Source organism: Mixophyes fleayi, chromosome 8 (genome assembly GCF_038048845.1).
Source record: "Mixophyes fleayi isolate aMixFle1 chromosome 8, aMixFle1.hap1, whole genome shotgun sequence".
Lineage (NCBI taxonomy): Eukaryota > Metazoa > Chordata > Amphibia > Anura > Limnodynastidae > Mixophyes > Mixophyes fleayi.
This window is the reverse complement of record NC_134409.1, coordinates 6,832,084-6,845,964: the sequence shown is the minus strand read 5'-3', so window position 1 is coordinate 6,845,964 and position 13,881 is coordinate 6,832,084. Positions and strand designations below refer to the sequence as shown.

Here is a 13,881-nt window from a genome sequence, read left to right as displayed (position 1 = left end):
CTATGAAAAAGCCTTGAACGGTCCAAGTTTTGGAATGTTGCGGAATAGTTGCGAATATATTGCTCATCTTTGCTCTTTTAGCTACCGTGAAACTATACGTTCCGCAGCAACTGGACAGCTACAGGATACCTGACTCTGCGTTAGAGGATTTGTATAATCCAAACATGTTTTATGTTTGTTACATAAAATATAATGAAAATTGTATTGATTTGCAAAGGTTGTGAATGTAGCGCACTCCTGTCTTCACAAACTTCATCTGACCTTCAGGGGGCGCTGTGCAATTGCTGTCTCCATAAAGCTATTAGCTGAGAGGCTGCATCTCTCCATAAACATCAGAGGGAGTAGTGAGCCCTGCAGGATATATGTATATTTTCACAAAGGTCTTAGTAACTCCACACATGAAGTGTGGGGCCTTTGTTGTACCCAGAAAATTGTTTTCTTCTAAATTATTATTGCAATGTCCAGATTTGGGTCAAAACAATGTAGTCAGCAGTGTAACTATTGATTAAGCAGCTGCTATGCGTCCCAGCGGTGATTGGGGTCCCGACCAAATTCGTCTACACGCTCTGTTTATAAAACCACAGAGGGGGCCACTGTTGAAATACCCCAAATTTTGCAATTGATTCCGGTGATTGCAAGTTTTTGCCTTGGAAATGAAATAGTGACATATGTTCCAATGCAGGCTAGATTACGTACAGCCCAGGAGGTGTTTGTTGCAGAAACATATTAATATGTGCAATCCAAGCGATTTGTTTGCTATGTACTACGGCTTATCACTGTCACTGCTATTATTGTTTATTTAAATAGCGCCAATCATATTATGCAGCGCTGTACAGGGATTTTTTGTCATTCACATCAGTCTCTGCCCCACCGGAGCTTACAATCTAAATCCCCAAACACGGGTCCACTTTGTCAATTAACCTACCAGTATGTTTATAAACTGTGGGAGGAAACCGGAGCACCCGGAGGAAACCCACGCAAACACGGGGAGAACATACAAACTCCACACAGATAGGGCCCTTGTCAGAATTAAAGTCATAACCCCAACGCTCTGATATAACAATGCTAACCACTATGCCTCGGCACTGCCCCACTATGAATGAGTACAAGATTACCACTTCCAGCTCCCATTTCCCCACCTCCGATAACTCATTGCCCGACCTGTCTGTAGCTCTAACACATTGAGTTTACAGTCAACGATACCCAGGTATTAGGCTACAGACCACCGCAGCTTATTACGTGGGCTATCGGCCCAAAACTAGGGCTAAATTAGTGGAACAGGGTTAAATATACAGGTAGTGGACAAATTCAAATACCTGGGTAAATGAGGAACGCCCAAACATATTGAAAGCAAGCTAATTAGTTATATAACATCCCAGCATGGTCAGCGTCATGTATAAAAATTCTGGACTGCCAGGGTCACCTTTAATTATGGATAACATGGGTGCAAGAGGAGACCTCACTGACTCTAACGTAGGGTGAGGATGCTGGATTGCGTTTGATAGTGACCGAGACAGTTCATCTTGGTAATGTTTCACTAACAACGTTGTAGGGTGACGTCATCATGGAGCTGCCACCGTGAGGGGTAATCGCATCAGCAAATAGTGGGCGGAAGTGCATACGATTGAGATAGTGATTGTGAATACTTTTTGACATCAATAGATATAAAATGCTGTGTGTTACTGAGCTGAATAAGATACAAGAAATAACTGGAGGGCGGAGCTTCTCTAACTAAACAGGCAGAGAGTGACTGACATACTTGATAGACTTTGCTTTGAATAAATGCTCTGCGTAGATTGATGGACTTACACAGAGGACATCACACCAACTCTCAGCTTTTTTGACCGATCCAATCAGAACACTGTCCTAAAGATGTAGGTGGAGCCTCAGCTGTCTGGCATGGAGGGGGTGGAATGTCAGGGTAACACGGAGCAGTGCATTTTACAGCTAAGGTTCATATCTGAGTATTTACATTTTAGGATTTAATGGACTTTTATAAAATAAATGCAGCACTGGGGTCATGAGTTCAAATCCCCGCTAAGGTCCTATCTGTGTGGAGTTTGTATGTTCTCCCCGTGTTTGCGTGGGTTTCCTCCGGGTGCTCCGGTTTCCTCCCACACTCCAAACACATTCTAGGAAATTAATTGGCTGCTCACTAAAATGGACCCTAACGTGTGTTTGTGGTGTGATTGTGAGATAGGTAATTTAGACTGTAAGCTCCAATGGAGCAGGGACTGATGAAAATGTAAAATTTTCTCTATACAGCGCTGCGGAATATGTTGGCGCTATATAAATAGACCATAATAATAAAACTGCTCCTGGGCAGTACATAGTGAGGTAGTATTACTCACCCTGGCTGCTATGGACTGCATACCTACTAACATTTACGTTTTCAAAATCTGGACCTAGTCACGTCCCCTTCCAAAAGAGAGGGGGAGGGGGGGGGGGACTACATCACATTCAGACATGGTTGCTCAAGATCAGTTTTAGGTGCATGGTCATAGAGCCTGGGTTATTTATAATGCTTCTGAAGTACAAGGCTGCCCCAACAACCATTTACTACCCTGGAGATATCTTCCAATGCTGCCAGTGGGACGTGGCTCCCAATATTTCTAGCAAATGTCCTGGCTTCTAGGACAGCAGAACAGTCCCCCAGAATTAAGACTGTGCCCCTAATTTGGGACAGTTGGAAGGTATGGCTTTGTAGGTGGGGATCCCCTTCAACAATTTTTTTAAACCCAACGCATTTCACCTCAAATCTTCTTTAACATTACACAAGTAACTGAAGATATTCTACAGTAGCCAAATGGATATTTTCTCCATGGTCAATGTCTTTTTGAATAGACCCTGTTTTTGTGGCATTGTCCGCTTTCTAAGACAAAAACAAACAAACCTCCCCTAACCTTCTGCAGACGCTGTTTGCTCGTTAGCTACCTGCAGAATTATTTCCCTTCCCTGCATGCAGGGGTTAAGGGTGTCTGATTTCTACTTAAAATCTAAAAGAAAAAAAAAGTACGAGGATTCCCGCTGCATCGTATCATAAAACTTAAGGCATTTAAAGACTTCCAAATTGTTATCTGAGGGCTACAAAGGATTTATTGAAAAATAAAAAAACCCATCTAAGCAAGAAACCAGTTCCTTGGATTTCTTATATATTATTTCATAAAAGTAGATGACATGTTTTCAATTTCTTTATAGAACTGCAAAGACAGACTCCGCATACCGAATGTCTAAATCTAGCGTTCTCCAGCGTGGGTACAAATAGTGTCATTTTATTTAGTTAACTGTAAATGACTTATCGCATTTATTCTCAGTTTAGAAAAGATTCAAAGAGCTGGCGGTTGATACGCTGGCAAGTAGAACGACTTCCTAACGCTGCATAGTGAGGTTTTATAGAAGCAACATTGTAACATAAATATACATCTTTGTAGTGTTCTTTAACATACTCTTCTAGACGACTCCGTTACATTTTAGCAAAACTCTCTCTGTCGCAGTCGACTAAAAGGTAATAGCTTCTGGCGCCCAGTTAGTCAACAGTTTGTTTGATATTAACTTTGATGAATAGTGTTTGAATTATGTAGAGAATATAACTATTGATTGAATTTCAGCAGGTTTTACAACAAAAGGCTAAATGTTGTCTAATGATTTGCTGTTATGCTCAGTACCCAATAAAATATTTTTCATTATTTTCTCGTTATGATAAAATATGGGACATGATAAAACTTTAATGGCGATGTTAGAAGACTGACGTGTTTCTCTGTTGGAACAAGGTACAGTCGTTTTATCAGTAAGCTTACACTGTGGATCCTGGACAGCCTTCGGTTGGCAGTCTGGTGATTCTGGCATTTGCTGAACGTGCTGGGGGTCTCCAGATACTAGTGGATTGATTGGGGCTCCAAGATTTTTTTTAAGATACGTTACATAGCCTTTATTTTTTTAATAAACTAGTCAGAGGTCACATTCACTGAGTGCCCCACATCCAGCCCTCATAACCATCCTGGGCACGGGCTGGCATCTGTCCCATATTAGGAAACCTTGCATAGGTAAACCGAGGGGGGGTTTCCTGGTGCCTGAAACCCCCCTCCAAGCCTGGGGCACTGTATAATTGAGGTGGCTGGACCCTGCCCCCACTTCACACGGCTCTGCTTGAAAAGGGAGAGCTGCGTGCACCTAACAGTAGTACATGCAGCATTGCCCGTGTATATTATGGGGATAGGAAGAGTTGGAGAGCAGCCAAGTACTATCTAATATTACAGCCACGCCCCCATGCATGCTGGTCACGCCCAATGGTGGCGTGGTGTGGAAACCCCCCCTCTACAAACCCTGCGTTTGCCTCTGCCTTGGGCTGGGTCACTGGGCTGCTGGCATTTTTTAATTCCTTACAAATGTTTCTAATAGGCTGTTGAAAATTTTCCCTGGGTCCAAAGTAGCGCCGATAAACAGATAAATGCCGCGTGTAATTGGTACAAAAAACAAGAAGTGAAGCTTGTATACGCGTTACACCAGGAGAAATAATATAACAGCGCATCAATAAAGGGGCGTGATCAGCCCATGGAGGGCGTGGCCAGTCTAGATTGGGCGTAACTAGCACTTAACAAGCACCCTCCATTCTGTTTTGTATTAAGGGAGAAGGCTGCGAGGTCTTGGGAGGGGGCTATGGGATCTTCCATTCCTTTCTCACTCAAAAACTGCATTGATATCAGAGCATTCTCCATCAATGAAACATACATACACCCAAAATGATCATTACAATATATAGCTATAAATAATAATACTAAGTAGATTTGGATCCATAAATTAACATAAGACATTGGTCCAATCTTTTCAGTTTCATCCAGTTTTTATCTAGGATCTTTATATTTATTTGAATTGGGGAATCAATAATTTTTTTCACCTAGACAGGGGAAGATTCAATTTTCCACATTGTTCTATCATTACCGTTACTAGGGTAACTATTGATGCACAGTATTACCATGTGCACCCCGCGTTGTTCTAAAGAATAACGCGGGAAATTGAATCTAATCTACAGACAGTATTCTGTCAAGGACATCTACAAAAAAGCAAAAATGTCTGTCCCAAATGGAATTTTGTTAAATCAGGGGGCCAAGATATTTTCGATTGGAAGAGCTGTACGAATTGCGGTGTCCTTGCTGAATACTGATTAGGTGCATAAGGGAACCTACTATATTATATAAATAAGTTGAGGATGAAGGAGTCCTGTTTTGAAGGGGAGCCACAGAAATATTCATCACCACAAAAGTACTCAAATTTTTGGGGTAACTCAGAAGCTTCTGGCAATTACCGCTCATCCTATGCTCTCAACGTTGCTGCACTTTACGAAAAACAGAAGCAGAAATTTTTAATATATATTAGGAGTCTGGTTCATTAAGGCACGAAAAACGTATGTAACTTGCGTTTTTTAAAAACAGAAGTGATTCGGGCATACGCACGTCCGCATTCAACGAGGAGCCGATCTGAAGAAACATCTCTTGTTGAATACGGGTCTAGGTCCGCTCTGCTTTAACTGAAACAAGACACAGCAGGATACGTCCCATATATATGTGTAATATAAAGTCTCAGCTGAATGCAAATGGAAAAGTATTCAGTTATTGTCCACCTGTTAATAATAGGTGGACAGTGATTACGCCCACGTCTATGTCTGTTAGGGAATTTAGACTGTAAGCCCCAATGGGGCAGGGACTGATGTGAATGAGTTCTCTGTACAGCGCTGGAGAATTAGTGGTGCTATATAAATAAATAAATGACGATGATGATTATGATACCCTCCCTGTTCTGCGCCTGAAATCGTAGGCTGTAGTAATGGTCTTTTGCGCTCAAAGATGAATTAGACGTTGCTGCGGTCTATGGCGTATAATCCTGTTCTGGGCGTGCGCAGAGCGATTTTACACAAAATACGGCACATTTTGGCATTTACATTCCTCAATGAATCAGGCTCTATGTGTCTATTTATTTTTTAAGTGGATGAACCTTTCATTTTGGACAAGTTCTAGCAGATAAGCAATGTGTTTATTGTGTATTATACTAGCTGGGCAGATCATACGGACACCTCTAGTCTATAACCAGTGTAATAACCACAATCTTCTACCGGCTTAGTGTCTCCTAAGTGGAATCGAGCACCAACTTTGCCAGTTCCGTCTCTGTTATCCGCACATATTAAGGCCGCCACAGACCAGGTAAATGATGGATTTCACATCCATCCCTCGGATCTCTTCCAAAGCCTCATTTAATCAATCAATCTACGGCCTGACCTCTAACCTCACTGCCCCGGTCTCCGGAGAGTTGCTTCATCTCCTATGGATTTAGTGACTTTCCCCTTCAGATCTAATATTGGTCACATCAGAGAAATGATTTGGATAAATACATGAATAGAGGACGGCTATGTAACCTTTCTGTTTAGTATGGAAATGAGGTAACTGTGCTGGATCTGATGTAGTTTTGAGTTCTACAGATACAAAATATCATGTTATTAGTTGTTGATAATAAGGAATTGGAGAAATTAGTAAGGAAAATATTTTCAAGTTTCACAGTTATCAAGAACTGTTAAACTCTTATTTCCACAACAAAACAAAAACAAAACAAACACATTCATTCATTTACTTCACTTTTTCATTTTTATCCTATAATACTGCTCAGTTTAGCTTCATTTAGGCATTAGGGAAACGCCACAGACTTATGAAACCCAATTGCTGTCACCAGGAATGTAATCAACGCAGGGCACTCCATCAATAAAAGTATTGAGAGAAAAATGAATGAGTCCACAGCTGCCAGCTAGCTGGGTCCTTACACTCAGACACCAATGCTACAGTATTTCAAAAGCTTGATAAGTATATACAAATGATATCAATGAATGAAGGAATTCCTGCGAGTTCATTTGTTCCATTGTCTCGGTTATTACCTAATTTGTAAAATATAATATTTAATATCTCTTCATTAGGAGGAGAGGGCTCTCATCTCTTTTATTCTTTGCTATATACACACTCCGGCCCCTAGAAATCTGTGTATTCTCGCTGAAAGAAGCAGCAACTGCTGCAAAATGGTCATTGATACTTTGTATCATTTATCCCAGCGCATTGATACTTTGTATCATTTATCCCAGCACATTGATACTTTGTATAGTTTATCCCAGCGATTTATCCAAGAATATCGTACTGTATGTGCTTTTTACTTTTCTTCATGAAATATAACAATAATATATTATTTGATTAATTCCAGTTCTCATCTTTTTATGTGTATTATTCTTATGAGCTGACAGCACCTAAAGTACATAGAAAGTGCACATAAGACACAAAGGCGTATGTTTAAAAGAGGGATAAAAAGCTGCCTGCAGGCGAAAATGAATACCGCTGCCATACTTCTCAGAAATGTATTGAAAAAATGCTTTTTTAGTTGAGTATTTTTTCAATGGACAATATTTCTACAAATATAGATTTTTTAAATATTTTAGACTAATGTTTAGCAAATGCATTTTATTATATATATATTTTTTTTATTAGTGGTCAAATCTGGGGGTAAATGTATCAAGTTGAGAGTTTTCTGGCGGGTTTGAAAGTGGAGATCAGATTCTAGCTGTCATTTTGTAGAACGTACTAAATAAATGATAGCTAGAATCTGATTGGTTTTTCAAACCCGCCGGAAAACTCTCCGCTTGATACATTTAACCCCTGGTCTTTCAGATGCACTCTGCATATCCCGTTACCAATCTGGGTCAGTATCGTCCAGGCGTCTGAGTGTCACTTAGCTGCTTTGGTGAGGTTTCATTGATCAATTGCTACGATAACAGTTTTATTTTCATCATCATTATTGCCTCTTGTTAGTAAATAAGCCCCAAGGAGTGTGCATGGGCACCTGGATAGATGGATAATTTTATGCACAGTCTTGTGTAAACCGAAAAACATAAAATCAGACCCAGCTATATAAAACTATAGCTGTAACTTTGCAGCCGTTCTGATGTAGACATTTCCCCGTTGCGTTCCCTGGTAAAAAAAACAAACATTGAGAAATAATGTGGAATCACATTACATATTAACAGGTTCCATTTTCCTTGTACAAGAGGCCTGGTGCGCTCACAATAATGATTATTTCATGGCGCGTTCCTTTTAATGTGTTTTCTTGTAATACAAAAAGAGTACTTACCAGACTATCTTATCATTCATCATTCAACTCAATCCAGATAAACATTATCTGACTGGCCTGTGTTACAATGCAGAGATCGCCACAGAAGCATATATATATATATATATATATATATATATATATATATATATATATATATATATATATATTTGTTGACTTACATTCCCTGGTCTCAGAGTTATTCTAGAGTCAATTACTAGCAACAATCAATGGAAATTTCATTGCTTATACTTATGTTCCTTATATTGCTTCTAAGCCATAACAATATAAATAATTGCATTGTGTGCTCTATGGGAAGGATGTCTGGTTTTCTTACAAGAAAATGTTACAGCAATTTGCAACTCAGAGAGACACCTTGCAAAACAGAAGGTCAGTAATACATTCCTGAACCTCCTACCACGGAGAAAGGAGGTTTTTCTGGAGGTGGCTGGTGGCCATGGGAGAGTGGGAGGGGCATAAATATCTGGAATCCTCTCTAGAAATATTGCTTTAAAAGTTGAAGATGGAAAAAACCCCAGCTCCTGCAGTACCACTTGCGGCCAACAGATGGCAATCGTTCTTCAAACACTTTTTGAAATTAGACCCTTATAGAAACTTGTAGTGTGTTGAAAACTATTTTAGGACAAGATGACTATGTCAATATACTGTGTGTTCTTGGTGATCATATGTTTGTATTACATGTAGGCTATGAATAAACGGAGAGTGTTATGTGGCCGTTTTTATTTTGAGAAATAATTACAGTAAAGATCCCCAATTAAAATGCTGTGTTTGCCCCTAAAAGATGGATTGAGTCCTATACACAATCAACAGGGCGTTAAATATATAAATATATAAATACACACACATATATATATATATATATATATATATATATATATATATATCCAACACCGGCTCCCTCAGCCCAGCCAGACGGAATTGTTCCAGATCTATATATCTAAGTTATATTAAGAACACTGGTTGTAGTCCGCTGTTATCAGGGTCCCGGAGTAGATGACATTGACAAGGAGGGTCGATGAGGAGGAGATTGATTACCATGGCTTATAAATTGATTATAAAAGCTTATCCTTCATCTCCAATATTTAAGGAGCCCCAAAGTATTTATTCCTGTCCTTGTGATCGTTACATGTTTAGACTTTAGGAGTTTAACTAGGAGTAAGGGATTACCCGGTGTGATGATATTTAATCCTTTAAATAAAAAGAAATTCTATTTGTACTGAAGAAACGTTGTTTTTTGTTGTCACTTAATTATCCCCAAATAACTAATTTCCAAAGACGTCCCAATGAGGCAGATTTGTGGATCTTTTTACCTGACATCTCTCTGTTGGTCCTACGCACATTGGTGACTGGATGTCACAACACATCTGTTAGAATAATCTGAATGACCTGATCTGACAACATCATATTAAATCTCAGTTAAATCCACCGTGAACTTTTAAAAAATCCTAAACATCAATGTGGGGTAAAGGGTTGATTGAATCTATAATAAAAAACAGAAAAAGAAAAAGGTATATGTATCAGACAATTAAATTAGATACATTAAGACACATAACTTGTACATCTGCATAATGTTATCATTGATTCAGTGTTGGAGGAATGATACACAATGATGGTGATGACTATCATCAGTGCTGTGTAATCGCCTCTGATTGGCTGAAGTATTGACCCCCTCCCAGATAATAGTAGTTAAATCATCAGAAGCGATATTATATAACATCGCGGCCGTCTTTTCGGATTCCTTCATTGACATTTTTGTTACATTATGATGAAAGATTTGTATGTTGTGTTTATTATTTGGTTTCAGTTTATTTATTTATTATTTCTAATAATTATACAATTATTTATAGAACGGCAACATTTTCTGCACCACATTACAGAGAGAGTTTCGTTATTCACATCCGTCCCGTCTGCCCACAGTAGGTTGTAAAATACTATTGAGTGTTTCGTTGATAGATGACGTTGTTTACATTTTCTATGTGACGGTGTTGTTTCCGCTCATTGTGGACTCCAGACGTTTGTTTGCACCTTGTTTATCTAAGTTTGTTTTTTACTCATATTTATTTCTTGATAATGGGCTTGGGTTGTATGCGAAAGCTTGAAATGAAATAAAAAGTATTTAATTGGTTCAATTGTGCTGTGGACGTTCCCTGTGACACAAATAGCTCGCCTGTTGCGGTTACTATGTTCACAGTGCTTGGTTTGTAACGTAGGCAGAAAGCATTCACCCACGACACAACCGATGTCAATGTGTTAACTATGAATGATCTTTGGGGCTTGTTTAGGTTCAATTCCGGTGCGCCCCAGAATTTGTTGGTCAATGAGTCGGTGAAACAGGGCAATGACTTGTGAAGAACAGAATATATTCTTCAATAAAATAAACTATGGATTGTAACATTACACATAACGGGATATTCACAACTTTTGTTCAATTAATTTATTTCTGTGATTGACTCAATAATTCTGTTTTTGGTCAAACAAACTGTGCAGGAGAGGTGGATCCAGCTTGAGATGTCGTGTGACATGATGCTTTATCCTGCTGGGCGTAGCCATCAGCGGAAGGGTAGATTGTGTTCATAAAGGGATGCACCTGGTCAGCAGCAATACTCTGGAAGACTGTGCATTGAAACAATGCTCAATAAGTGGCCTAATCCTCATCATCATCATCACCATTTATTTATATAGCGCCACTAATTCCGCAGCGCTGTACAGAGAACTCACTCACATCAGTCCCTGCCCCTTGGGAGCTTACAGTCTAAATTCCTTAACATACACAGGCTATGGTCAATTTGATAGCAGCCAATTAGCCTACCAATATGTTTTTGGAGTGTGGGAGGAAACCGGAGCACCAGGAGGAAACACACGCAAACACGGGGAGAACATACAAACTCCACACAGATAAGGACATGGTCGGGAATTTAAACTCATGACCCCAGTGCTGTAAGGTAGAAGTGCTAACCACTGAACCACCGTGCTGCACCACAATGTGTGCCAAGAAAACATTCCCTACATCATAACATCACCACCAGCAGCCTGTACCGTTGACATAAAGGCAGGAGGGATCCATGGATTCATGCTGTTTACGTCAAATTCTGATCCTACCATCTGCGTATCACAGCAGAAATCGAGGTTCGTCAGACCAAGCAACGTTCTTAATATCTTCAGTTGTCTAGTTTTGGGGAGCCTGTGCCCCCTGTAGCCTCAGTTTCCTGTTCTAGCTGACAGGAGTTGGTGTGCTGCTGTTGTAGCCCATCCACTTTAAGGTGCTACGTCATCATTATCATCATTTATTTATATATAGCGCCAACATATTCAGTAGCGCTTTGCTACATGTTGCATTCAAAATGCTCTTCTGCATATCACAGTAGCTATTTGAGTTACTGTCAAATAGAACCAGTCTGGCCATCCTCTTCTGGCCTCTCTCATCAACAAGATGTTTTTGCCCACAGAGCTGACACTCGTTGGATGTTTTTTTTGTTTTTGTGCACCATTTTCTGTAAACCATAAAGATTGCGGCGTGTGAAAATCCCAGGAGTTCTGCAGTTTGTGAAATACTCAAACCACCCCGTCTGGCACCAACAATCATTCCATGGTCCAAGCCACTTATATCACATTTCTTCCCAGTTCAGTTGTTTTGTCTGAACAACAATTGAACCTCTTGACCATGTATGCATGCTGTTATGCATTGAGTTGCTGACACATAATTGGCCAATTGGATATCTACATTAACGAGTAGCTGTACAGGTGTACCCCTAATAAAGTGGCTGCTAAGTGTGTGTGAACTATATATATATATATATATATATATATATATATATATATATATATATATAATTATTATTATTATTTTTATTACCCTTTATTTATATAGCGCCACTAATTCCGCAGCGCTGTACATAGAACTCACATCAGTCCCTGCCCCATAGGGGCTTCCAGTCTAAATTCCCTAACATACAAACACACACACACACACACACAGACTATATATAAACTAACCCAAAAATAAAGCCTGGTGAGCAAGAATCACCTTTATCAAGGGCTGTCATATGACAATATGTAAACTAAAAAAAATCAGTTTAGGACCTATTTAAATTTGGGAATATAATACATTATTATTGGTTTATAATTTATGCGTGGGTACACTCTCTTGCTTTGTTTTATTACCTTCCATTTATTATTATTTAAATCATTCTGGTGTGGTTTGAACTCTCCTAGTCTTATTATTGAAATGATTCAACTGCTGCCAAAATCTTATTAAGAACAATACACAGATCACGATGGTGATTGACAGATCTTATTCCCACAGTGCTCTGAATCCACTACAGGCTTCCTAGAACTGCTTTCAAAGGTGCTGTGGCCTTTTTTCGGACGGCCAAAATAATTAAATTAGCAGACGTCTGAGAGTAATTACCCCCCTGTTGATTTGACCAGTCTTCCACTGTTCATAGAGGAACCGTACAAAAGACACACGTTACACCTACAAGCAGAAGGTGCATTCTTCACTATTATAATAATATTTTCTAGACAGCTGACCTAAAGAAGCTCTGAGCTGTAATCCCAGCGGTACACACTTCCAGCACAGCCTGCGTCTTCTTGCACTTCATATGACATGTACAATCCTCCGTTTCTGGAGGTCTGACATATTGAACCTGCTGGTTTCTGGGCTGGCGGCTCATAATCCACAGTTCAGGTCTCTCAGACAATCGGATTTCTGGATGAACATCCCAAGTCTGATGAAGCCGGCACATAGGCAGGAATGCCACGCTTAATTTAAATGCAGCAATGAAAAATAAAATATATCGGTTACGCCAAAATTAAATATCATTGTTGTTAATAAAAAAACTCAGCAACGACAGCACATTGCTACAATTTAAATATATATATATATAGATATATATGGGCAGCACGGTGGCTCAGTGGTTAGCACTTCTGCCTTACAGCACTGGGGTCATGAGTTCAATTCCCAACCATGGCCTTATCTGTGTGGAGTTTGTATGTTCTCCCCGTGTTTGTGTGGGTTTCCTCTGGGTGCTCCGGTTTCCTCCCACACTCCAAAAACATACTGATAGGTTAATTGGCTGCTATCAAATTGACCCTTGTCTGTGTGTGTTTGGGATTTAGACTGTAAGCTCCAATGGGGCAGGGACTGATGTGAGTGAGTTCTCTGTACAGCGCTGCGGTATTGGTGGCACTATATAAATAAATGACGATGATGATGAGATATATATATATAAAATACTTTAAACATTGACATAAATAGTTTTTTTGAGAATTGACACATATAGACTGTTTTATCTACTGTTAATTATTTTAAACACTTTCCAGCCCACCACCCATTTATTAATCAGAACTAGTCGATTCAATTCTGGGATAACTCTCTGTGGTTGCACTAATTGTGTGACTGTACCTCTAATTGTGAAAAACTTTAATTCTTAACTATTTCTTCCAGTTTTTCTCCTGCAAAATGAGCTTGTAAACAAAAGAGATATTTAATTTCACTTGTTAAAACAAACAAAAAAACCCCAATTTAAGCTAAAATTTATATGGATGCACAAAATACATAAAGAAAAAATAATGATGGGTATTATTAAACAGAGCGAAACTGTAAGCCGTTATCCGATTATGAAAGTATAAAATAGCCCCCCCCCCCAGTCATGAAGGGCTAAACAACTATTGATTGGCCACGATTTAACGAAGATTTCTAGACGCTGAGCATAAGTAAATTAACAT

At 39.4% G+C, this 13,881-nt stretch overlaps 1 long non-coding RNA gene across 1 annotated transcript; it reads right to left on the bottom strand.

Moving 5' to 3' along the window:
* Positions 1-7,715: 7,715 nt before the first annotated feature.
* Positions 7,716-13,622, bottom strand: LOC142099995 (uncharacterized). Its single transcript, XR_012678647.1, has 3 exons — positions 13,559-13,622; positions 9,465-9,634; positions 7,716-7,994 (listed from the first exon to the last, which is right to left on the bottom strand). It is a non-coding gene; the product is annotated as an uncharacterized LOC142099995 (long non-coding RNA).
* Positions 13,623-13,881: the final 259 nt, after the last annotated feature.